At 42.6% G+C, this 25,396-nt stretch overlaps 1 long non-coding RNA gene across 1 annotated transcript; it reads right to left on the bottom strand.

The window, feature by feature from the left end:
• Nucleotides 1–1,824: 1,824 nt before the first annotated feature.
• LOC137472872 (uncharacterized) lies at nt 1,825–25,132 on the bottom strand. Its single transcript, XR_010998458.1, has 2 exons — nt 25,036–25,132; nt 1,825–2,882 (listed from the first exon to the last, which is right to left on the bottom strand). It is a non-coding gene; the product is annotated as an uncharacterized lncRNA (long non-coding RNA).
• Between the last annotated feature and the right edge of the window lie 264 nt (nt 25,133–25,396).

The raw sequence follows: 25,396 nt of genomic DNA, 5'->3' as shown, positions 1-25,396 counted from the left end.
GCTAGGCCCCTCTGGAGATTAGCTGCCTAAGGACAGAGAAAATGCATAGTCATGCTGACTAGCAAAAGAACCCCTTTTCCCGCGCCTCAGACCCTCTGTTATCTTCCTGTAAGACAATAGGTCAATTTGTACCCTGACCCACACCATTGGACCATTTCTCAAAACCCCTGTACCCTATAAAAACCCCTCAGTTTCCCTAGCTCGTTGGAAGAAAGCTGTCCCTGAACCCTTCACGGAAGATGAAATAAAGATCCTCCGGTGGAACCTCACACAGCGCTCCCCGTCTCTCTCTCCCTGCGTCTGCCCGAGGCACCCCAGCAAGCCTATGAGCTGAAATCACTTCTAAAAGAGCTGAACACTGCTTAAGAGCTGCCTATCACTATAACAGCTTGCTGGGGCTAGCCTGTGCCTGGGAGCTCTGCCAAAGGTGCTTGGGCAGGAGGGTGTGCAGATACCCTTCTCACCCTAGAACACCAAGGCAGCCGGACCAACTGAGCACCACCGGGACCAAAAACAATAGTGCTTTAAACCATTACTTGTGCAACAAAATAGATTTTTAAACTGTCCTCTAAGTCGTGCTGCCTGACCAGTAGTTAGATAAACACGCAACAAACATTAAAGATCCATGTCACCCATTTCAACAAATATCAGCCTGTCAGAGGTGCTAGTAATGTACATCTGCAGAAATGTGATGCTACACACAAATAATATGTAACAACCAGCCATTTATCTCTATGTGCCTAACATTACAATAAAAAATAAAGCCATTCTCCCCCAAACTGGGAAAAACAGGAAAAAATAATTCAGGGTTGCACCTTTTTTCTCCATATTGTTTAAACTGAAGGAATCTTGTATTGCTGAAATACTTTGAATTCTAAAGCACACAGTACTCCTCATCCTCCCGCTCTCCAAGGAAAGAGCTTCAGCACTAAAACTTCAGAGATTAGTGCCCAGCTGATGATTACACTGGCACAAAATGCAAGGACCACTATACTAAGTCCTGAGCCCCACATTCAATCAGCTTAAGAAGAAATAAAAAGCCCCTCACCAACTACACAACTACAAGCACAAACCATACCTGTTAAAGTTCTTGTCTGAGCAGAAATGCTCTCAATACACTCCTTTCCACTAGGCATCTAAGACCCACTGAAGGAAAGCAGCCTCCTCCCATTCCCTGACAGTGCAATTCAGTGTCAGCTGCGCATGAGAAGCACCTGGTGAGCATAAACCTTTTGTTTAAAAACAGAAATGCATGAATTTGTATAAATGTCTTCATTGGACACTCCTGTCAGGCCCTTGCTAGTAAGAGGTCGGGACACTCACACTGTGCTTACTGCTCTCCTCGCCTGACACTCACCAAACCCAGCAATAATCACTACAGAAACACATGAGTTTCATAAAGTAGAATAATGCTGTGTAAAATATGCATAAACATAAAATGAATATACAGTCATTCAGCTGAGGATTTTATCATCTTAGCTGCAGCCCATTTTTTAAAAAGTCTCCAACTCCTGTGAAACACAATTTGTCCTGAAAACCAACTTCCATTGTTCAGTGTCTGGGCCACAGCTTAACAAGGTCTGCTGGAGTCAAAACACTCCTGTGCCCACCTACAGTCCATGGCAGACAACTACTCACCTGCAGAAAGCGATACCTTGTGTGACACTGCCTGCAGGATTCTGTAATACAGATCAACTGAACACTTACCATTCCACCACATCCAGCCTCCCAAAATTTGTTTCATCTCTGTTTTTCCCTCTCTGCACACCTGTCAAATTTTGTCCAAACCAAAAGGCACAACACATGTAAAAAAAAACCACACAGTTTGTTGAAGATGTCTTTATTCAACGCTTACAACACATGCTGACCTTCACAAGTTTTTACCTGACTGAATTCATCTTTCTTCATGTTGTTTATAGGTTCTAAGCATGTTCCCAGATTTATTTTTAAGTGTTCTTGAATACTGCTGGCAATCTTGATTGCATTTCTCAGTGTTTAAATGAATATAATTCAAAATAGTGGTGACTGCACATCGTGTGCCTCATGGGCTGCCCAAGTAAACAGTGGTAGTGCATATCTTAGAGATTGCCACATCCCAAAAGAAAATGCCATTAAAAATTCATGTTATCTGCTCTTCAAAAGATGTTTCACATGTTTGTTCTTGCACTGTTTTGTCCGAGTAACTACCAGAGCACTTAGCTCACTGTAAGTATTTCTGCTACCCTACCTCAAATAGTTGGGCTGCCCAGCAGTACTCCAGCACATCTAGGTCTGGAATTTGTCTGCATTTTCCTTCAAAACTACAATAAGTTTTAAGTCAGAACAAAATTCTTCGTTGTTGCTGTCCCTGAGGGAAAACAACAAGAAATTCCCAATTTCAACTCTTAACTGAACATTGAAGGCTATTCATGCTTCATAAAACCCCAGACAATGAAAACAGACAAAAAGAACCTTACTTGATACTCCAGAGGAAAACCAAAACCATCTCTCCCTGGTTACAAACCTGGCTGAGTTTCACAGGTTTCACCAGTTACAGGTGAGAAGGTTTTTCTCTCCTTAACGTTTTCTATATTCTTATCAACTAGCTGAAAGTCTCAGCTTGGGGTTTTTTTGTTTTAAATTTTCCTTGACTTAATCAACTCTAATGTAGTAAAAATCATGGAATTAACCAAGCATATTTGTTACGCAGCCATGGTGGCGTGGAGCAACAAACCTCTCAGTAAAGTGTCAGTCACTGTCACTAATCTTCATTTTCACCCACGGCCAAGCGTTTGGGATCTGCTCGCTGCACTGCTGCCTCCACCTCCATCTCCTGTTCCGCCCTGCCCTTCCACAGCACTCGGAGTGGGAAAAGCAGCTCCATCTTCTCCTCGGAAGCAACACTACCAGAGTCAGCATGTTTTATTGCCTTCCCCTAATCACGTATTCCCCAGAACCTGTTCCCCCCCTCTACGGCCCTCATGGCCTTTATGTCCCTTTTGTGACCGACGGCCCCTCGCAAGCATTATTTATTAAACGGGCACCTTGTCTCTGCCACCTCCCACCATCTGCACTAAGTTTTTTCAGGAACAGCAGTCTCCAGCCGTGCCTTTCCAAAACAGCCAAAGTCCACCTCGTTGCTGCAGCCTCCCCTCACAGGTGAGGCGCGGCGAGGAATACCCGCCACCTTCCCTGAGCTCACCTCTGGCCAAGCGGCACCCACCTCTCGGCTCTCTCTTCTCTCTTTGCCAAGTCCAGACAACACCCGAATGGCGCCCCGAGCTGAAGCGCCCTTGCACCCCCTCTCCGCGCACGGAGGCCCCGCTCGCCCCCCGCCCCGCCGCCACAGCATGGCGCCCGCGGGACCCCCGCACAGCGGCGGCTACAGCGCCCCCTGGCGGGGGACGAGGAGGAGCAGCTCCGGCCTGGCGCCGATCCCGCCCGGCGCCAGACCGGGAAAGCCCTGGAGCTGCCCGAGCCCGGCCTGAGGGCCTGAGGCACGGGGCCAAAGGGGCTTTTCCCCTCGTGCCGCAGCTCTGACAGCGAGCAGCTCCCTCCCGGAGGCCCGGCACTGCTCGCCACTTCCATCCAAATAACCGATCAACGCGCCTCGGATAATCAACACCCCCAACAAAGCTTCCACGTAGTCAGTGAAAACACGAAAACCCAGCCAAGAGAAGCCTTAAGATTAGTCTACTTCCACGGATTCACTTCAGAAGAAAAAAGAAAAAAGCAGGAAATGCATAGGCCACAAGTTAATCCAAGTGACCAGCAACGCTGTTGCTTGCCATCCCAAGGAGGCTGTTACACAAAAAAAAAAAAAAAAAAAAAAAAAAAAAAAAAAGGGTTTTTTTTTTTAAGCACCATTTTGGCTACAAGATACACACTTTTATTGGGAAAAGACCACTCTGTGTGTGAGCCACGGGGGAATTGTATCCATGGCAGTACCACGGTTCTGCTCCCCTGCCTGTACCAAAGCACTTCAATCGCTTTTTAAAGCCCTGACAAACCACTCAAGGCCAGTCTCCTTCCTCGCAGAAGTGGCTGGGCCAGCCTGGGCAGGTAAACAGCACATTGACAGTGCAACATTCACCTCAGCACCAAGAGGAAAGGACAAAAGGACAAATCTCGTCTGCCATTGAGCTGGGCCTCAATTCCTGCGTTTACTTGATTGCAGAGCTGAAGAGATGGCACCTCTCTCTAGGTTATAGTGAAACCTACAGTAAATCAAACACACTGGCAGAGAAGGTAAAATTTTATAATGTAAATCATGTTTTTAAATGCTTGAAGAAGTCTTTTCTCTCACCATTAGTTCTTCCGGCATATGAAATAAAGCGATTGGACTGCCTAGAGCTGGAATTGAAGCAAGTCACTACTGCATCTTGGGATGAAAACACACAACTAATTTTTTCTACTTAATTCCCAGTTGTCTAACAGCAAATAGCACTGCACGAGTCTAAAGCTGCTGCTTTTTCACATCTGGACATCTTCTAATGCAATAAAAACAAAGCTCCTAGCAATTAATGCAATTTTTAGCAAGCATTCCTTAAGTGCTGCGCTTTTCATATTCAAGTTCTTCCATGATACTCAGAATACACCATTCAATATCATCTAACACCTGGCCTGCTTAAACAATGCTTAAGCATATTTGTAAAAAGAAAAAAAAAAAATCAGATGTCAGCATGATCATTTTTCCTGTGCCCAAGCAGTGAACAAGGCTTGATACTGATATTCAGACTTGGTCACCATTTTTTACATGGCTCCCTTTTCCAAAATGAGCTTTTGAGCATCGTTCTATCAAAGCAAAGACAAGCAACCTCTATATTAGCAAAAATAAGTGTAAAAAGTTTCACTCTTAACTGTGAAACTACTATACACTCCTCAACTTCCTTGTAAGGAAATTCTCTGTACATTCAGATGCAATATTTTAAGAGGGACTTGTACATTAATATTAATATTTCATTGCATATATGTGCATGTTGTGATGAACTAATAAATAACAGAATGGCTTAGAGCAGAAATTACAAGTGCTGCAGTGAACATTGTTCTCAGAAAGGGCTCTGCACAAGAAAAATAGTGCAACAAAGGCAGCTGAGTAGCATCTCCTTCAGGGTTCTCCTTCTGAAAGCAGAGCCAGGTAATTAAAGCCTGTTAGTTTTTGCCTTTGCTCACAAGGAGCTGCATCATAAACTGCATTCTTAGTAAGTGACACGAGAGGTGACAAAGTCCAAGCTGCCAGTGGAAATGGGTTTCCACTTACATAAAGCTCAGCCTAAATGGAAACCTAACAGTGAAATGGGTTTCCATTTAGGCTGAGCTTTATGTCAGAAGAGCAGTTGCAATTTAAACTGCCTTTGCAGGCTCAGCTCAGACCTAATAGAAGACTTTGGCTCACAGATCTGCTTTTTGTTGTTGCAGAGCCAGACTAGTGATGAAGACCCATCTTGGCACAGAGCTCACATCCCAAGACAAACCCAGGAGCTGGCTGTCACAGGCTGGTGCCACCTCTCCTTTGTCATTCCATCAGTGGAACTGCAAAAACAGCTCAGGGCACTGGTTTTGATTCACTGTCTGACAGGTTTGAAGGAAATGTAACATGAGCTCTCTGGCAATTTTAATACAGCATTATTACAGGTTGTAAAAGCTTGGTCTTGCTTGGATTGTTCCAAGGCCTGTCTGCCTGCCTACACCAGGAATACCTAGGGCAGCTGTTGGGTCTCTGTCCTCACCCTGACACCTCCCTTCAGCCTGGCAGGGAGGAGCTTGGTGAGGGTATTTCCTGACAGGCTGTGTGAACTACCACTCTCAAACATGCCAGTAACAAAACCAGGGACGTACAAAGGAGATGGTGATCTATTTCCATTTGAATCCCAAGATGATATTTCATAAAAGCCTCTCTTGTACAGGTTTGTAGCAATGTGGCTCAACCAAGCACATTTCCCTCTAAGATAGGATCAATGTAACAGACTATCACTTCCACAAACAAAAGAACTAAAGTATTTTATTTTAGTCAATTCTCACTGTTCTAAGTAAATTCCTTTTTCATCTCCATCCCCCTCATTCTTTTATAATAAACCTCAATTTTAACAGTGTGAGTGGCATTTAAAAACAAATAAACAAAGCAAGACAACCACACTGGCAGGAAAAACCTTACTTCCAGAGCCAAAGGTGTAACTTGGATGGAAAATGAAAAGAAAGTGCCTTCATAAAAGAACCCATCTTAAAAACCACCAATCTCTAAGAATACAATGGCCCAGTACATAAACCCTCACTTTTTCTTTGTATCTTAAAGAAGGAAAATCCCATTACAATCAAAACTCTTGTCTTGTGCAAGAGCCCAGATTAATAACACCAGTTCTTACTACTTTGGAGCAGACACTTCAAAGTTGTAGTCTAAACTCTGCTTTGGAATTGCACAAATTACCATTATAGAAATGTCTCCTTCAATCTACCCTGAAAATATACACAGGTTCCAGAGAAAGATGTTAACCCTTAGAGATTTTAGCTCAATACTACTTCTTCCTGTGCAGTCTGACATTTGAAGACTGTGTACTGTCTAATTTCATAGTGAAAACTTGCTAATTTACAACCTGTTGAAACTATGTTTCTATCAAAAAAGGACAATGGTGTTTTTAGCAGCAGTTCAGTCATATATAAATACAATGTATATAATTGAGCATCTGGACACACAACAAAATTGAGCTCTCTGCTTTCCTCCACAGTTTTTAACACACTCTTACTACCCCACAGGATGCAGGTCTGTTGGATCAGCACATTTGTCACAAAAAAAGAAAGGCTTTCCAACTCCAGCCTTGCAGATGTCAGATGATTTGCAGCTGGTTTTTCAACATTTCCCTGGACTTTCAGCTCTCTTGGAAGCCAGGAGAGCTGTCACAAAACAGGCAGCTTGCTGCCAAGGGGGAGGCTTATCAGGTACTTGGAAAAATTATGTGTTACTGAGTAGAAAGAAAGCAAACCTAGCTCGGAAAATCTACTCTGAAAAGAGATGGAAATGCAGGGACATCAGAAGAAGTGTCACACACCCCTGCCCTGCTTCACTCTGTGCTGTGTACCTGCCTGCAGCCAAGATGCACCGTTGTTCTCACTCAAGGTTTACTTGACAATCATTTGGTTGAAAGAACCTTTCAGGGCAAAAAAAAATTACTCAAATGTTTTATCTACCTGGTCAAGTTTTATTTCCTATTGAATTTTTAAAAAACCACCAATTACAGCAACTAGAAAGGGGAGGTTGGAGCAAAGAATCCAAATTATTCCATTGGGATGTTGAAAATTACTTGAGGAATAAGACCACAGGTTATGCTTTTCTAGACACCCTTAGGTAACACCAAAGATGAAGGAAGACAAAAATATATATGGTGCTTACAAAAATGAGCTACGCTCCCACTATTGAAGGCTATAATCTTCTGGTTTAAACAGCTGGAAAATTTTGCTAGGTTTAATAAGACATGTCCAACTTACTGAAAACTTTCACAAAGAATAATTTAGGAGCCCAGCACTTCTCAAATCTACCTCTCCATTATCTTGGGTAGAGGTCAAAAGCCATTTTCTCCATTACACTTGGCACCCACTGCCTTTAGTCCTGTCCCTGGAAACCACTGAGAAAAGCCAGGCTCCAGCCTTACACACCCACAAACATCCACATTTTGGTAATGCAGCCACATCCTATTCCTGCGTGTCTCCTAGGATGAGCCATATAGAACCTTCTGCCAGCATGATCTGTCCCCAGCCTTCTCTGCAGAAAGCTGAGCAACCCCAGCACTCTGTCTCTCCTTATTTCCTATTTGCTTCAGGCCCCCTAATGATTTCTGGTAGCCCTCCATTGTCAGTTGGGGAGAAACACCAAAGAAAATCCCCAGTAAAATAATTTTCTAGGACAGGCTAAAAGGAAAGAGCTCTCCAGCCATGGAAAGAGCAGCAAGCAGCTAGATGGAAGTGCCCAAGGAGGCAATGAATTACAAATGCAGGATACCTCTTTTCATGCACAGTAGAGTGGCATTTTAACAATTCTGAATATGAACAAGAACAACATGACCACTGCACTGAAAACTAGAGTCACCAAGAGAACCTTTATGAATGGCTGAGTAACAGCACTCAGACAAAGAACCACCTTGCTTTGAGAACAAGGAAATATTCTGGCATACAAATGAGCCCATGGAGCAGTGGGGGACACTGAAAACAGTGGGGAAGGTACCTGACTGACACTCAGGGACCACAGGGCACAGAGGAACAAGCTCTGTGGGATCGTGCAGCTATTTGAGGTGAAACACATCCTGAGAAATAAAAGGAGATGAAGAAAGAGTCAAAAGCAGAAGACATAACAGATATGCAAAATAGTCCTTGTAAAAATGATAACAGTGGGAACTAAAATGAGTGCCAGGTTTTAAATTAATATTTTAATGTGGCCTTCCTTGCATGGAAGCAAGAGCAGGCAGGACACTGTTCTAACACAATGCAGTGGGTGTTGGATTGTAAATAAAAGCCACCCCTGGTCCAAAACCTTCCCGAGAGAGAAGGACCTCTTCGGCAAGTCACAGCTACACAATATTTCAGGTTGTGACTGCTAAAACATCACTGTTAAATAGCGATGATAAACCCGCTTTTCAATATCTGTCCATGAGAAAAGGAAACCACAAATGAAATCTGTTAGAGCTTAACTTCGGACAGCAGGAAGAGTTTAAAAGTGAGGGAGACAAAGTAAATGAAAATAACAAGCAAAAAGATAAAGCAAGACATCACAGAAGGGGTTTAAAATTGACCCAAAATGGCCAATTAACACTTTGTAGAAGCTGAGGAAACACACAGCTTTCAAATGAAATTATTTCCCTGCAATGCTAGAATTTTAGTGAGAAAAACAAATTGGAAGTACTCCATAATTTCTATTTTACAGAGCTTGGTAACTCCTGTTAACTTGTACATAGCATTCAACGCCTGATACAGGCAAGTGTCAGTCCACCTCTAGGAGGACATGAAAGTTTAATAATACAGGCACTATTAGTTTCAATTAAAATCACTCACCCTTGTGACTTGCTGTTTTACTTACTATATTTACTTATTTTTGCAATAAACTTACTTAGCACCTGCAAATAATGACCCCACTATTCCAGTGACCAGGACTAGGATCAGGGTGTGATCCGGGATCCATCTCAAGTACAGCAGGAAACTCCTGCAAGGACCTAAAACTCATTGAGTATTTATTTGCCTCCGTGCATCTTGCAGGCCAGATGCATTTGTAAAAAAGCCACAGTATTTCACAACCTTCCAATAAATTACCAGCTTAAGTATTTCTCCTGCAAGAGTCACAGTATGAATTATAATACCCAGGATCTTTTATAAAGTAGAGAGGGGAGAAAATGTGAATGAGATAATTAATGAAGGCTAAGCAAAAGCAAAGCAGAGCCAGCTTAGAGGGAAAAGAGGGATTTGGCAATGAAGTACAAATCACAGTTTAGTATGACCAGACAAAAAAAAAAAAAGAAGGGGAAACCCCCCCACCATCCAAAGATTGGCCAAGCAGGGAAAAACCAACTATAAACAGTAAAGGAAAAACCAAAACAATATTGTCTTATGACAAATAGTTGATAACCAATTCATTTATCACCTTATCTGTTCATACCTTCTATTTTAGTAGCTCAAAGTAAACCATGGGCCCACTAAATTTATCTGCCTCAGAACTGGAGAGAGGAAATTTTAATACAGAAACTCTCTTTTTTAAAGACCATTTTTGTTCTAGTGCACAGAAGTTGCCACTGATCCATGTGGACAGAATTGCAGCAAATGAGCTAGTTTACAAAAATTATTATTTGCAAGGGGAACAACTGTAGGCATGAACACATAGATAGAGAAGACAATGGTAGATTTTGCATGTATCGCAAATATATTTTAGCTGAAGTCTGACTGCAGTTAAAAGCAGGGTGCCTTGCAAAAAACCTCTGGAACTCTTGGCTCTAATTCAAGCTCAGAGACAAGCAGAGCTGGCAGAGCTCTTTCCATCTGCTTACTCTCTTTTGCCCATCACAGATGAGCTTAAGAAAAATTCATAGTGCAAAGAGTAACCAAGTGGCTTCTTACCTTTTTGTTACCTGGCTAATCCATCATATTTTTATGGCAAAAACTTCCTCTTCAATGGTCCAGTCCCTTGGCCTATCAGCTAGTACATGCAATTCCTTTTTTCCTTACAGTGCAACTCTCGTTTCTCTTTTTATGAATGCCTTTGGGCTAAACTCACATAAGAAATGCTTGGGTTGCAGGGCTCTCCCCAGGTGCAAATAGACTGCCAGCCATTGCCACACTCTCCCTCTAAGTATTGCAGCCTGGTTTCAGAAGGCAGCAGACCCCACAATGGCTTTATCCTCCCCTCCACTGATGTTTTTGGGTTGTCTGTTCAGGCATGTATGGATTTACCAGCCACAGGATCAACCTGGACTTCCATGAGCAGCCCCTCAAAGCTCACAGAGAAATGAGGCCCCTTTAGACAAACACAATGCACAGTGATTGGCAGGTCTTATTGGGGAACAAGATTATATAATTTTTTTGCCTTAGAATAAAAAAACAATACAAGGTTTAGTGTGCAGGACAGCCATGAATCGTCTGGTAAAATAATTTTAAGTATAATGCACAGCTTTCCTGTTCCCCCTTCTCTCCAGTCCTGTTTCCTACTGCTTAGGAGCCATCCCGCATCTTCTACTCTCAACATATTCACCTCTTCCTCTTCTATTTCATTCCAAACCAAGGAAACTGTGCAGAGAAACTGCAGCTCATGGAGCTGTTGCCAGTGTGAGGACTTGAAACAATGAGAAACCATTTCAGATCTTTATTCTGTGAGAATTTTTTCATGGGAAGAGCTCTCACCCTTACGTGACTCCCTTGGCAGCAGCGAGTTGTGCGGTGAGCGGGCTCGGCCCCGCTGCTGCTTCAGCAGCCATGAGCAAAGCCGCGGCCCTGCTGGAGGGTGGTGAGGGGTTCAGTGGCAAATTAAGACAGCGCTGCACCGAGGCATTGAGAATAAATGGCTGCTCTGAATATGCATTTCCAAGGCTTCTCGGGAAATGGAGTGGAAGATGCAGAGAAGGCTGCTGGGAAGGTGGGAGTTATCCAATTCGTTTTCTGGCCTGTCTGCAGCAGTCTCACAGCTCTTGCTAAGTGGTTTGGACTTTCAGGGATATTGTTTAATTAAAGAAGAAACTTTACCTCTGAAAGGTTATCTAATGCCCTTCACAAAGCTGTTGAGTTTAAAAGGCCAGGGCTGGGTAGAACAATCAGGATTAAGCACTAAGTGCTTACATTTAAGGCCATTTGAATTCCTGACTGCATGGAACACAAATTATAATAAGTAAACTAACAATGAAGACTGTTGCTCAAGCCACAACTAAAGTCTGACAGCTCTATTTGTTGGCTGTGCTGCCATAACAGGTGTGTAATACAGCTGGTATCCTACATGGCCTAAGAAATAGTTAATTCAGGTTTTATTCTGGCCCTCACAACAACTCAAGTGTCCCTGTTCATGATCAGTCATCCACATTTCCAGCCACACAAGTCCAGCTGCCATCACTGTCTGCAGTGTTTTACACTGCAATTTATGGTCTTGCACTGCTGCTGGCAGCTTTGCTCCTGGAGAAAAACTAGGTTAAAAACAACAACAAACCAGTTCCATTTTTAGTTCAGCAAATTTGGGCCCCTGTCACGTCAGAGGGCTGGTGATGGGACATTCCCTGTTTTTCCTCTGGCCAAAATGCAAACCCCAGCTGAGCACCCTCCCTTGTTTTCTCTCTTGGCTGCACTTTTTCCAGTCCATGCTGAACAGGGAGAGGCCATTTGTGCATGGATAAAACCCCTAAAATTTGACAGTGTACCTAAGGAAAACTGCTGAATTTGAGACCTGGGAAGTTCAAGACAGCCAGTAGGAACCAACACAACTCCCCAGGCTCTACCAAAAAACAGATCAAAGCTCTTAAACACCAGTTATTCAAGAAAAAAAAAAATCCATAAATTATTCAATAAAGTAAATTTTCCCCCATAAATGAAATATGCTCTTCTGTGATACTTAACTCTCAGATATTAAGCAACACTCTTCATAAAAACTGACGTATCTCTTCCTTTTAAATTACATTCAGATTTAGTTGAATGAATTTGTTCATAAGTTTAATTTTCTGCCTTGAGGTTACTTCCATCTTCAGATAACAAAACATATTCTGTGCAAATTTAAAATGTAGTTCAGTAGTATTCTGTGAATTAAACAGCCTGCTTGACTAGAGTTGTTTTATTTGGTATGATTTGCAAATAACTCAATTTCCCATCAAGTTCAAACATGGCTCAGTGATAAACAGCTGCACAGAACTTTTTACCCAAATTTAAATCAGAGCTGTGACTCAGCAGACAAAGAAAACCTCCAGACTTCAAATGAAATACAAGGCACAAGAGACTTTTGGAAGCTACTTGGAAGCTGGAGCTGTTCAGCAATTTCACCACCAAGACTAGGTTTATGTGGAAGATTTAGGAAAGTTCCGAGTCTGACATCTGAAACAGCTGACAGCTGCTGTCCTGGGTTCTGATGAAAATTGCCACATGTTAGGTATAGAAATTCTATCAAGGTCACTGCCACGTGTAAATCAAACGCTGGGGAACATTTGCCCCAGTTTCACTTGGAAAGGTGCTGCAAAGTTTTCACCCTTGGCATTTCTTAAACCGTCAGACAAGCATCCTTTTTGCCTTCTAACTGTCTGACACCAGTCATGACAAATAATTTCTGGACCTACCAATTGAATATAAATTAACTAAGTCATGCATATTGCATGACTCAGATGGGGAATGCTCAGTAATATTCCTTGCCTAGGCCTGGGGAGTTACTGTCACCCTTATTCCTCTGTAGCTCTTATTAATGGCCTGTGCAGGGTTATAAAAGTATTAAATACTTTACTTACATTTTTTGGCAAAGAACTGCCAGAAACTTAAAATGCCTCAAGTTCTCCATATGAAAGAATTCCAGAAAAATTAGAGAACATGAGGTTTTGCTGAAAGCTGTTTTCCTCTCATCCTCGCTCAACACTTCTGCTCAGCAAAAAATTACTTGAAACTTTTTTTGTTTGTTTAAACAAAAGTGGATTTAAGAATGGATTTATAATTATATCACAAAATATGGGGGAAAAGTAGAGGACTGGGGTTATCAAGGACAAAACAGAGCTGCAGCTGGAGAGTGAGGCTACCAGAGGACTACCAAAGTAAGGCACAGGCTGCAGATGTAGCATATTTAATCTTTGTTCTTTCCAAGAGAAATCACTAATTCAAATATTTATCACTACATTGAAGACAAAATTGTGAAACGGGTTTTTTACTTTCAGGTGAGCTGCCAAAGAAAACTAGAATCCCCAAACTGTAGAACCCAGAGGAAATGAGAAGAGCCTGATCCAGACTGCACCCTATGGCACTACATCCACCAGCAAACTCCTGGGATCTCCAACCCTTGCTGATACTCGCAGTTCCCTCCTGTGGTGTGCTTAGATGTAGCACACACCCTAAACACAAGTATAAGCACCATTACACAAGTAGAAATGCTGACTCTCAGGCTGAGCCAGTTGTTCCCATCTGCAATGGCTGAGGGCTGTCCAGAGGCAGAGCAGAGGATCTGCCACATGCCAGTGCAGCACCAAGCCCATGGGCTCCTGGAGTGTGCCACCCAAACTCCACTCACGGCCTGAAGACCTGATGCAAGAGACCTGCAGTCCTTACAAGTGACACCTGAGAACACCTCAGTTAAAGAGACACTGATTTGTCTGAACATTAGATGGCAATGAAGAATTCAATGTAGTGACAGGAAGAATAACCCGGCCTATTCCTTTGCTCACAACAAAAGAAAAGTCAGAGGCTGGCATCGCCTCCCAGGCCGCCTGTGCAGGCAGAGGTGCCCAGAGCTGTGGCAGGAAGGGGGACACACAGGGACTCGCTGAGATGCATCTGGCACAGGGGAGATGCCAGCACAGCCCGTGTCACCCAGTGTCCTACTCCAGCTCCATGACCAGTGACATGGCAGCACTAAGGGAAGCACTTCCAGCTCTCAGAGCCACGTGAGGAGCTGTAATCAATTATTTACTGAGCAGAGGCAGACAAAAGGGCTTTCACTACACTTGTGCAGTATTCCTCAAAGCCTCTGCTGTTAAGGCAGCTCCAAGAACTGGGAAACAAAACACTTGCTCCTTATCTCAAGTTTTTCCACAGAACTACCTTTCGTTGCTTAATTCTGATTTAAGGTTAACAAAACCCTGTAAATCACTTGCAACTGCATTTTGAAATTACCCTGCTACATGAGAATGTATGCAAAGTAATCTATGGCTTGTTTCTCTGATGTACAGATTCTGGTAACAAAAAATGATGACTCCACAAAATAAATCTCTAGTGCTGAGTTTAACTCCAAGTACAAACCTCCCAGATGTCCTGCCCCCTATTTTTCTGGTTTAAACCCATGCATTTTTTGGCCTTTTAGAAAAATTAAACTAGCTCACATCTTTATTACATGTTAAGACAACTCAGCACTTCCAGTCCTCACTGCAACACTAAATCCTTCATTTAAAATACCCATCAAGTTCAGTGCTCTCCCGGGCAATACATTTCCTGCAGCTGAGATGTCTTCTGCAACTGACAAAGCTCCTGCCCAGGGAGGCTGCAGAGGCTTCACCCTCAGAAGTTATTCCAGTTACACGAGTGGGAAAAGCCCAGAACAATCCTTCTGATGTCAGAGCTGCCCCTGCTGTGAGCAGGGGGCCGGGCTAAAGATCTCCTCAGATCAACCCAGACTCAGCAAAACAGATATTTCATTTCCCTCCCAGTTTCCACTTGGCTACGGACTGTGGGAAACTTGGGACACACAAGCAGTGCACCAAACACTTTTTGAGCAGTAACAAACAACTCTGGTGGTTTCCAACCAGGAAAATATCCCTGCCACAAACTAAAATAAACTCCACAAACAACACCCAAAATAACAGGGAAACAAACATTAACATGTTTTTTCGATTAATTAAAAAACTACCTCAAAATGAATTGTGTCAACTTTAACAGCAAAACAAGTGGAGGAAAACAAAGTAAGTATTCTAGAATGGCAAGAAGCTCCCAAACCAGAAATGTTAGGCGGTGTACAACACACTGTGAACAAAGCGATGAAAGGAAAAAGGAGTTACTTTGTTTAAGCATTACCTTTTCTTACCCATATTTATGTATAATCACCTACCACTTATTTTCTAAACCTTTTTTTTTTTTTTTTTACAAAAGGAGCATTGGCACCCAGTTCTTGACTTTCAGAACAAACAGAACAGTAATTTCTTAAATACCATTTATTTCTGGTTCTTCTTGCATAATGCCTATGGATAAATGTCAACCAAAGGAGCAGAACAGACAAAAATGCACTTTCCAGCTTCTAATATATGTAAATTCTTAGATGCTTTATATCCTAAACAATCGATTTTTCTTTTTATGTGTTTATTCCTCTTGACTTTGTTGGCTTCCTTCCACAAGGGTATGCAAAGGTCCTCTCCAGCAGGAGAAAGGAATCCACAGAGCCAGCAAACACCTCTGGGCTGGCACAGAGGAAAGGATTTTCCAACTCCGTGGAAAACAGAGGGTATAAACAGCCTCTATTTTACCTCTCTAGAATCCCAGCACTCTGAACTAGACAGCCAGCCTTTTAAAAAATGCTTATTTAGGTATTTTAATGCATCACACTTTTGCCTTCTGTTCCTCCTCTACATCTCCATTTGAAGGCTTAGAGATCCACCTTGCCCTCCCAAAACAATTGGTTTTTAGTGCTCCCAAAGCTGAAGATGATTGAACACACTGGCTGAACTCTCTCAGTTAGGAATACTATAATCAAGCTAAGCTGGACCGCTCATGGTAATTTCATTTACAAGCATGTCAGGGTATATCCTGCTTGACTCAGGTGAGTTCAATGGATTTGTGCTGAACTCCTGAGTCTCTGATTAGCTGGAGCCATCATGAGAACATTTTGGCTGGCAGCAAAGTCCTACCCCAGCCAAAGCAAGAGAAATCCAATAAGCAATAGAAACAGTGACCTGGTGAAGGCAGGGAAGGCACGGTACATGAAAGCCGATGCATTTAAAATGTGTGGCATTTGGCTAGAAGAGAATTGCACACCACTGCTGCTTCTCACAGCAATCAGCCTTATTCCCAAACCTGAAACTGCCACTGTTATTACAGGCAGCACCTACGTTTGAAATCTGCATCACTGAATTTCAGAACCTTCATGAATTTTGACCACCTTAAATTTACAAGAGCCACGTCTGCAAGCAGCCTGAGATGTATGCAGCGCTCCATTTCAGTAGATGCATTTTAAAGTGCCTCACTCCTCCTCAGGCATGGAAGAAGATTACAAGTGTGGATTCAGACTAAGCTGTTGCCTTTCCATGATACAGTAAGACACTGAAAATTGAGTACTTCACTACAAAATTAGGAGACAGTGTCAAACATGGCATAGACTGATGACAGGCATTGAAGCAATGGGCTATTTAAAAATTACATGTCAGTGTAAGAATTACCATTTCCAGCAAAGCTGAGAAACTCAGGGCTACACTACAGCAGGAGTCCAGAAATGGAGAAAAGCAGAAATAAAGGCTAAAACCAGAGGAGGAGAACAAGAGAACATAAACCCCAAAAATACCTTTTTCTGCCCCAAAAGACTAGACTACTTAAGTATGTTTATTACTTAATAAATTTCTCACTTTCATACATTTTAGTGTGGCAGAAGCCCAGGGGGTTGCTTGCTACATTAAACAAGCTTTGCTACCATCCTCCTCACCCAAAGAGAACAAAGGAGTGAGTGGACTGCTCTTCCACAGCAGCCTGGACAAGGATTTGCAGCCTCTCCTCAAATTCAGGGGTTTTAACCACTCCCGTTTTTCTTTGGTAAGAATAGAGTATGACCTCCTGGACTGCAGGTGGAAGAAAAAATTATCTTATCTGAAACCATGATAGGAAAGCAGAATTCATTCTTCTATATTCTCTTGGGACCTCGTTATTACATAGTTCTCCCCTTTTTAAGGAATTAAAGTAGCCTTTATAAACAATTAGGACTTCCTGACCCCAACTGCTGTACAAGCAAAAGAAGAAATTGATGCTTGTGATTTCATAAGCCAGAGTTATTTAGCAGTACTTATTATGAGGCGCTTTGAATGATCCACTTCCAGAGAGAACCAGGATTGCCTAACGAGGATAAAGTCTCAGTCATTGAAAAGTGTCTCTTGGCCATAATCTCATCTGAATCTCAGCCACAGAGAAGTGCAAGTATCTGCCCATTAAATACCTTTGTGACAGTTTGTGTAACAAAACCTGAATTCTCTGTTGTCCCTTTCTCGCTGTATGTGAACAGATAAAATCTACAAGAGTAATTAACTAGGTTGAAAAGAAACATTACAGACTTCTCAAATAACTCAGCAGGGTAAATAATGTATTTCACTAGCAAAAAAGACTTGGACAAATGTCAGTCACATACTGAAAACCACTTCAAAAGGAAGCCTGAAAGCTCTAGACACAAGTGTCATCATAGTTAGCATTTTCCTATCACTCATGGACAAGCATTTTATTGGCACTCCTACAACCAAGTAGGCTGTAATCCAAATCATTATGTGCATTTGTTTTTAAGTAGATATATTATATAGTCAGAGAATGACAGGGAAAACTCAGTTCTATGTTGCATGTACTAACTCTATTTTTCTCTTTTCTTGTACAAGTTCTCTTCTAAACTAATCCTCAGATCACAAGTCTATTACAGCCTAAATACACATTTAAGTTGTCATAGTAGGTTGGAGTAGCAGAACATGCAGGCTGTTATTTTTTATGTTTCATATTTATTCTCCCTTCCTCTATCCCCCATGGAGCCCAGCCCAGGAGGGCTGCTGTCCCATGGCTCTACAGACAAATGCAATCAACTCTGAACAGTTATCAACAGGAACTATTGGATTCTCTGTATGTGGCAAAAATAGGAATGTGATTTCTAAGCATGACACAATAATGAAACCTTATTAGATAGCCCATATGCCAAAGACCATAATCATTTCACCTGGAGATTTCCCTAAACCTACTGCTGTCCATTTACAGCCAACACACCAGCAGCAGACACTGCATCCCAGCTGGATGATCCCAGGTCTGCAGTGTGCTGCACTTACCATTACTTGTACTGGCAGCCCAATAAGGGATGATTGGCATCTTTTCCAAGCCTATTCTAAAGTAAACCGACTAATGGCAGCAGCAGCAGGTTTCACTCAGCTCTTGAACAGCTGCCATCCAGATGTACACAGGAGACCACCACACTTTTGCCCTTCAAAAATTGAGTCTTACTGAACTTATAATTTTTAATTTTCACAATTTTAACCTCTGTTTCATACAGTTGCCACAGACAGTAGCATTTCCTGAATGCAAGCATAAAAAGATGAAGCAAGGCACGCTCAAAAATGCACATCCTCACAAACAAATCTGTGGTAGACACACAGATAAAACAACATCTGAACTGATACAGCCCTTCACCCTTTGGCATCCTCAGAGGACAAACATCATCCTGGATCGAGCTCACAGACTGAAACTGAAGGAGGAGTTCACAGAGGATGTTTACAATTAACTTTCAACTCACTGCTCACAAAATTACTGTCATACACATTTCTGGGGTAAAACTCAGCACAGGGTGAAGACTGGAAAGCAGTTCTGGCAAGGAAGATGTTAAAGGAAGAGACAGCATTTAAAGAACTCTAACAGAAACTAAAGAAATCACACCTAAACTGTGTTTCTGTAAAACAAACTCACCCAAGGACAAGGATTTAACCTGATTTAGTGTAGCTCAAGGATCAAGCTCTTCTAATGTGCTCTTCTGTCACTATAGACTGGTGGATGGATCACACCTTGAGCTGAGCTTCACTGGCCAGTGAGCCCCCAGTCATCCGTGCAGTTGGTTTCTGTGGCACAGCCACTGAGCACTAACCAGATGTGATCCATGTCCCCTGCAGTGCAGCAGCTCCTGTTTTCAGCCTGCTCCAGACCTCAGGAGTGACAAAGCCCTGCCAGCACCCCTGGCGCCAATGGCCCGAGCAGGGCACTATGCAAAGCACACCTGGCAAGGGTGGCTCCCATGGCACACCCTCATAATGGGCTACTTGTCAACTTCCCTGGCAGTGGGGCTGCAGCACAACGAAAAGGCCTCTGCCAGAGGACTCCTGCAAGGAAGATGTTACTTGGATCCTCAAGTTGTGCAGGCCCAGCTTTTTTTACTACTACTGCTCTAAAAACACTATTATTATAAATGTGGTTAGTTATCAAACCCACAGTCAGAATCACACGAGGGAGATGCCTTATTAGCAGAGTATTTCACCATCATGTATTTCAGCAAAGACCTAAATGGCAGCTACCAGGATGCACTTCACAGCAGATATGAAGTGGTGATGGTCCTGAAAAGGGAGAGAAACAGCAAAACAGAGACAATAAAGCTATTGAGCTGCCAAGCTGCTGCTTGGCATTTGTCCACGGCATCCCAAACTCAATCTGCTACAAGAATTGGATCTTGGATCTGCTACAACAGGATCTTGATGTGGCTTCTGCTTTCCTGTGCTACTCAGAGGCTTGAGGTGGTGAGTTACAGAATGCAAGGACAGGCAAGGCAGCATCTTTCCTCCAGCTGCTACTTGGAGTCACAATGGAGCTCTTGCTGCAGCTGGAGCAGCAGTGGGCTTGTGGGGAAAGGGCTTCGGCAACCTCATTGCAACATCTCCAGTTAATTGAGATCCCAAAGCTGAGTGGCTCAGAGTGACAAAACTGGATTGAGAAAGATTTTGTCAGGAAGAATTTTTTGTGATTTCTTTCCCACTTTTATCTGTGAGTGGGATAAAATAATTCTTTCAAAAAGCCAAAAAGCTTCAGTGCTATGGGAGGGTTTCACTGTGGAAGTGATACCCAAAGTGTAGTGAAACTAAGATGGGAAAAAAGGCCAAGGAAAAGCTTTCAGCCATCCAAGATGAATTTATAGGTTAGTTACAAGAAACAGCAGTATGAAATAGTAATATTAAATGCAATTCTCAAGCAGGGTCTGTACAAGGGCCACCAGAGTGGGACAAAGAGCATCTCACGGGTTCAGGGGTTGCTGGTGGGAATTGCACAGCAGCACCTGACTGGCCACTGAGACTCCTCTAGCCAAGAACTCCCTGTGGAGAGCTGAGTCCCTCTGGGACAGCAGGAGCACAGCTCAGCATCATCCCATCCTGAGCTTAGCCCTGCAGCTGGTTGGGGGGATGTGGGGTTCAGGGCTTCACACTCAGGGGATTGCTTTGTGAGAGCAACAAGGAAATGGGAACCTATGCTTGAAAAGGGCTTACAGAAATTTCAATCAAAACCCAAATTACCCAAATCATGCAGTACCCCCTGTAAAAGGTTTAAAAGAGCCCCTCTCAAACATTATTTGTATCCTTGGGTTTCAATAAGATGAACTGAACTTTGATCAACATTGTCATGAAATCCTCAACTGTTTTTTTTTCTTCCAAATATCTTTTCAAACCCAAACCACCACAGACCTCACATCCTACTGCGATAATTAGATGGATTATTTTGCCAGTCACTCATTCAATCTGCCCTCGGATGCAAGGGTTAACACTTTACTTATGGCACCATACACACCATTGGGCTGAGTGGCATCACATAAGTGGAACTAAATGTAATTTAAAAGACCCAGCAGCAGGGCCAGGCACAGAGGAGGCCCTTCAGTGCTGGAAGGGGCAATGAGCTCTGGCTGTGTCACCACAGCCAAACCCAAGTATGCCAGCAGCCCAGCACTCCCATCTTCCAGGCACACAAGCCTGGTTTCAAGGGATAAGCTGACAGTAAAACACACAGGGGCTGAAGACCTCAGGAAAAGAGCTGCTGACTACTCTTCATGTCATCATCACAAATTCCTCCTAGAATCAGTTCCAGTAATAACCACCAAGAACTTGAAAAATAACTATAGGCAAGTTGGAGTTCATTTTTGCTGTCTCCCTCCTTTCCTCAACTGAGGAGCCTTTAGAAGCCTGCTCTGTGCCAGCTGAAACCACTTGTGTTCCCCTCTAATTTTGGTCTCCATGAACCAATCAAGACATAACAAGTCCAGTTCAGCAGTAACACACTTGATGGCAGAACAATGCTGTTACACAGCCTTTGTCCCTCCTAATTTGTGTGATAAGGAATGAAATTAAATGTTATATACCACAAACATATATTTATGAATCACATTCCTTTTTGTGAACTGAACAAAAAATTCCATAAGGACTCATACAGAACTGCTTATGGAGAGGACTACCAACCACCACACCATCAGCTCCTGCCTCTTGTGTTTGCATATAAAACATGCTGTGTAGAAGGGATTGTCCTGGAAGTTACTGGTACATTTGAATGCAAACTACCAACCCATGAAAAATGAGGCTTCCATTTGCTATAAAAATAAATTAGGAGGCAATGCTTTGCTGGCAAAGCCATTGGAATACCACAGTTCATAACTATTCCTGGCACCATTAACAGATGTCTTTGCTTGTACTCTGAGCAGCCTTATGATATTGTCATATTCAGCAGCACTTTATATTTAAAGTGAGTGCAAGCAACTTTGTTTTAGAAGGTAATAAAACCTTGCCTGATGCAGAAACCTCCTGGGAAATTAGACAATAATGTTACCTACATAACTAATTTTCTTCTTAGGAAATCATGGTTCCCACTACACTTTTAGAGCTATTCCAAGTGTTGTTTAACATCACCATTTCCATGCTAAGATCTCAATAAATCACAGAAATACAATACGTCATATGAAAAGTGATCCACACATTCAGGACCATAAGTTTTCCTTTCTCAATTATAAAGGGGAATGAAACTGATGCTGAATGTACTGGATGTTGTTCAAGGGCAGTAAAAGCACCCAAATGCTCCTAACAAAGCAAGGCTGCTCACTGTGCGCACACACTCACACCAGATACTGTGGAACATTGCTGAACAATTTAACTCTGTGCCAGGAGAAGCGGGGAGCTGGAAAAACAACCCACAGCCCTGGTCCTGCAGAGATCACTTAGAACTAAAAGCAAATGGTTCACCCAAATGAACTGCCCCCCTTGAAGGCACTTGTGAGACTGCAGTTTGATCTTTTGAATAAGCACTACTTGGAATCCATACTGTAATAAAGGCACACCACAGCTCCCATGCTTCTTAAAAAATATTTAAATAATGGTGAATGACTTCAGGTCTTGTGTCTCAACCACTACTGCGACACAGCTGTGACCTACTCCTCACCCATTCCTGCATCCATCTGTGTGCAACTTTTACACCATTCAAATCAAGCTTTCAGTGGGGATTAATTGTCCCACACTCCCTTCACACCCCCGCTGTAACTCCCTTTCACAGCACACAAATTTGTAGTTAAACTTCATTTCTACCCTTTCTCTACAGCTCCTAACCAATGTTCCAATCACCAGTGCTGTTTCCCAGGCACAATTCACTTGGGGAAGGCTTCAAGCAAACATGTAAAGGAAAGAAGGGCTGTACATACATAAGGGAAATGTATTTTAAATTTGTGGAAGACAATATGCATTAATTTAGGCTTATGTTTAAAAACTGAAACAAACACACAGCAGCCCTGTGTGCCCTGCTGATATCTCTGTGCTCAGTCACACAAACCCATCACAGCCACCTTGTTCCCTTGCAGTGGGGCACCATCTGTCCCTTTCTGGACTTCTTAAATAACAATCAGAAGCCTAAGTAATAGCTACTATTTCCACAGTGAGGAAAAAAGCTCCAACTGGTCTGATAATTATGGCTAAATGTTAGATGGGTGATTATTGCCATGGGCAGGGAGAAACACTGGGTCTTTAACCAATACTAATGTCTGTAGGCAGTGTTTTTTTGCTATTTCCATCAACCACCCTGTTTATTTCTCCACAGTCATCTTCAACATAGTACACAAGTGGGAAAGCAGGCATAACACCAGGTCTGGTGGAGACAGGGATAGGCACAGCCAGGGGTGCCCAGGCCTGAGCCTTCCTGGAGTGCCCAACACACAGGCAGGCTGTGTCTGGATGGGGGTCCCCAGTAAGGATTCTCAGGAAAATGACAGCATTTTAGTGCCTTCCCTCATAAGCCAAGCCAGTTGGCATCCTTCTCCACAAAGAGTTCTTATTTCTTTGGCTGCTTCCATTCCAGTGGCAGTTTGGCAAGGAATTTTGTCCAAATGTTCTCCGGTTAACCGAGTTGTGTCAGCTGGCACCAGGCTTGGCAGCTGCCTGAAAGAACCCTGAAAGCTTCACATAATTTCTCTTCCCATCAACTACTTTAAGAACTCTTCCCCACACATATTTACCCCTTTGAATACTAATTAAATTATTGCATATTCCATTTGATGGTGTACTACTTATGGTGTCAGGCAAAGGCATATGGATACTTACCACTGAGGGTGTCAGGCTTACTAGCTGTTTTTTTGAAGCTTTGAGAGATCTTGATGCCATTCACAGCAGCTGAGGGGGTTTCTGAAATTAGGACAGCTTTTCTTTGTGTGTGCTAAAACAATTTCTTACCTAGTCAGAGCGTCACATCTTGTGAAAATGGCAGATGTAAGTTGGACATGGTGCTGCAGCCAGAAAAGCAGGGAACAGCGAGGCCATCAGCAACCTGCCAACATCCAGCACCAACCCAAGTTGTTTCCCTCTTCTCCTTCTTGGTATGCCTTCATTTTCTGCCTGGAATCAGGCTAGGTTAATCTGACCACGTGAATTGGTTCTCACTTAGTAAGAGAAAGCAGCACATTATTGATAGAGAGTTACACAAGTGTCACAAAGCAAGATCAACAATGCTCACTGCACCAAAAGCCATGGGGCACAAGCAAACCTGCCTTTTAAACTCTCTAGACCTCACTAAAGGGACATTTAAGTACACATTTACCATCAAACTTAAAATACTCCCAGTGTGAAACCTTAGACATCATGGTCTGGATCACTTATTATTTATACTTTAACAAATACTTTAAGGTAAAATATAAGTATTGACTGAAAAAAATGAAGCACAACTATATTGTTTCTGCTTTACACATGAGTACCACAAGTGAAATTTGACTTGTGGTAACCACAAACCAGAAAAACCACACCCTGTCTCCAGTCTGTTTTCACTTCCCATGGAAACAATATGACTATACATCTACATCATGCAACTCATCAGAAGTAAGCTTACTTATAAAAAGCGTCCCTGATGAATATAGTCCAAGGAGCTACCATTAGCTGAGGAAAAAAAGGATCAAAACAAACAAACAAAAAGACCAGAACCTAGATGAAATTTCTTTACATTAAATTTCATTTTCTCACATGCTTCAAGACCACCACAAAAAGCTATGGAACAGAAAAATCCAATTAAGTGGTTAACCTCAGTTGGTAAGAGTAGAAAAGAAGTAGAGTGCTCAGGCAAATTACCCAGAGGTATAAATACGGATTGACACTTGACTGCAAAATTATCCAGGATTAGACATGCAAGAAACACACCAAAAAAAGGAAAACACATTTGAAGCAGGATGAGAACTTTTACACTCAAGCTAAGCAAATACCATACTTTATACTAAAACAAATGTCCAACTTCAAGTTATTATTTTCTACTTCAAATTTATAGCCTCACATCCCAGGTTCTACTCACTTCTAGGCACCAGGTATTCTTCTCCCCACATTATTTCTGTTTTCATTTTGCCATTTCACCTACACTTGGCCAGGTCTATCACTTCATAACCCCCCAAGATTACATCTTGCCTTCTCCATTCCTTTCCTTCATGCACATCTCAGGCCAGCAACCACAAACCACACTTGCTGGTTGGTCTGTTTAGTGGAATTATTTCACCTTACTATTTTTTCACCCCTCTGACAGCTCCATTTTTTGGTAGCTATGTGTCCCAACACACAGATGTCATTCACACAAAGTCCTTTGTGGACAATCTGAATTAAACAAGCAGATGTTTTCCCACTCAGTGCATTCACAGCCCAGCTCCAAAACTCAAGAGGTTAGGAACTTACTGACCTCTGCCTGCAGGCAAGAAAACACACTCCTTCAGACAAACCAAGCAGCCAAGGCACTCCTAAACCAACACTCCTCCTGAAGAGCACCTTGTAGGACTCCCCTTCAAAGCCAAAAAGAAACTGAATGTAGAGCCATAAATAGCTTTTACACACCTGATACTTGTATGAGTCAGTGAAAAGCCACAGCTGCCTCCAATTCTGCAGTGTTTAAAAAAAATCAAAGCCAAATGAGAGACAGCAGGAAGTAGATTTAGAAACTGAGGGTAAAAGAGGGATTTCTGTGAAATGACCTTCACATGAGCTTGCTGTGCTCCCTCTCACCTGGAAGAGGCATTAATGATGTGTTCCATGTGCACCTGGCT

This window comes from Anomalospiza imberbis, chromosome 4, assembly GCF_031753505.1.
Source record: "Anomalospiza imberbis isolate Cuckoo-Finch-1a 21T00152 chromosome 4, ASM3175350v1, whole genome shotgun sequence".
NCBI lineage: Eukaryota > Metazoa > Chordata > Aves > Passeriformes > Viduidae > Anomalospiza > Anomalospiza imberbis.
Note: the sequence above shows the minus strand (reverse complement) of the source record. Positions and strands in the feature narration are given on the sequence as shown.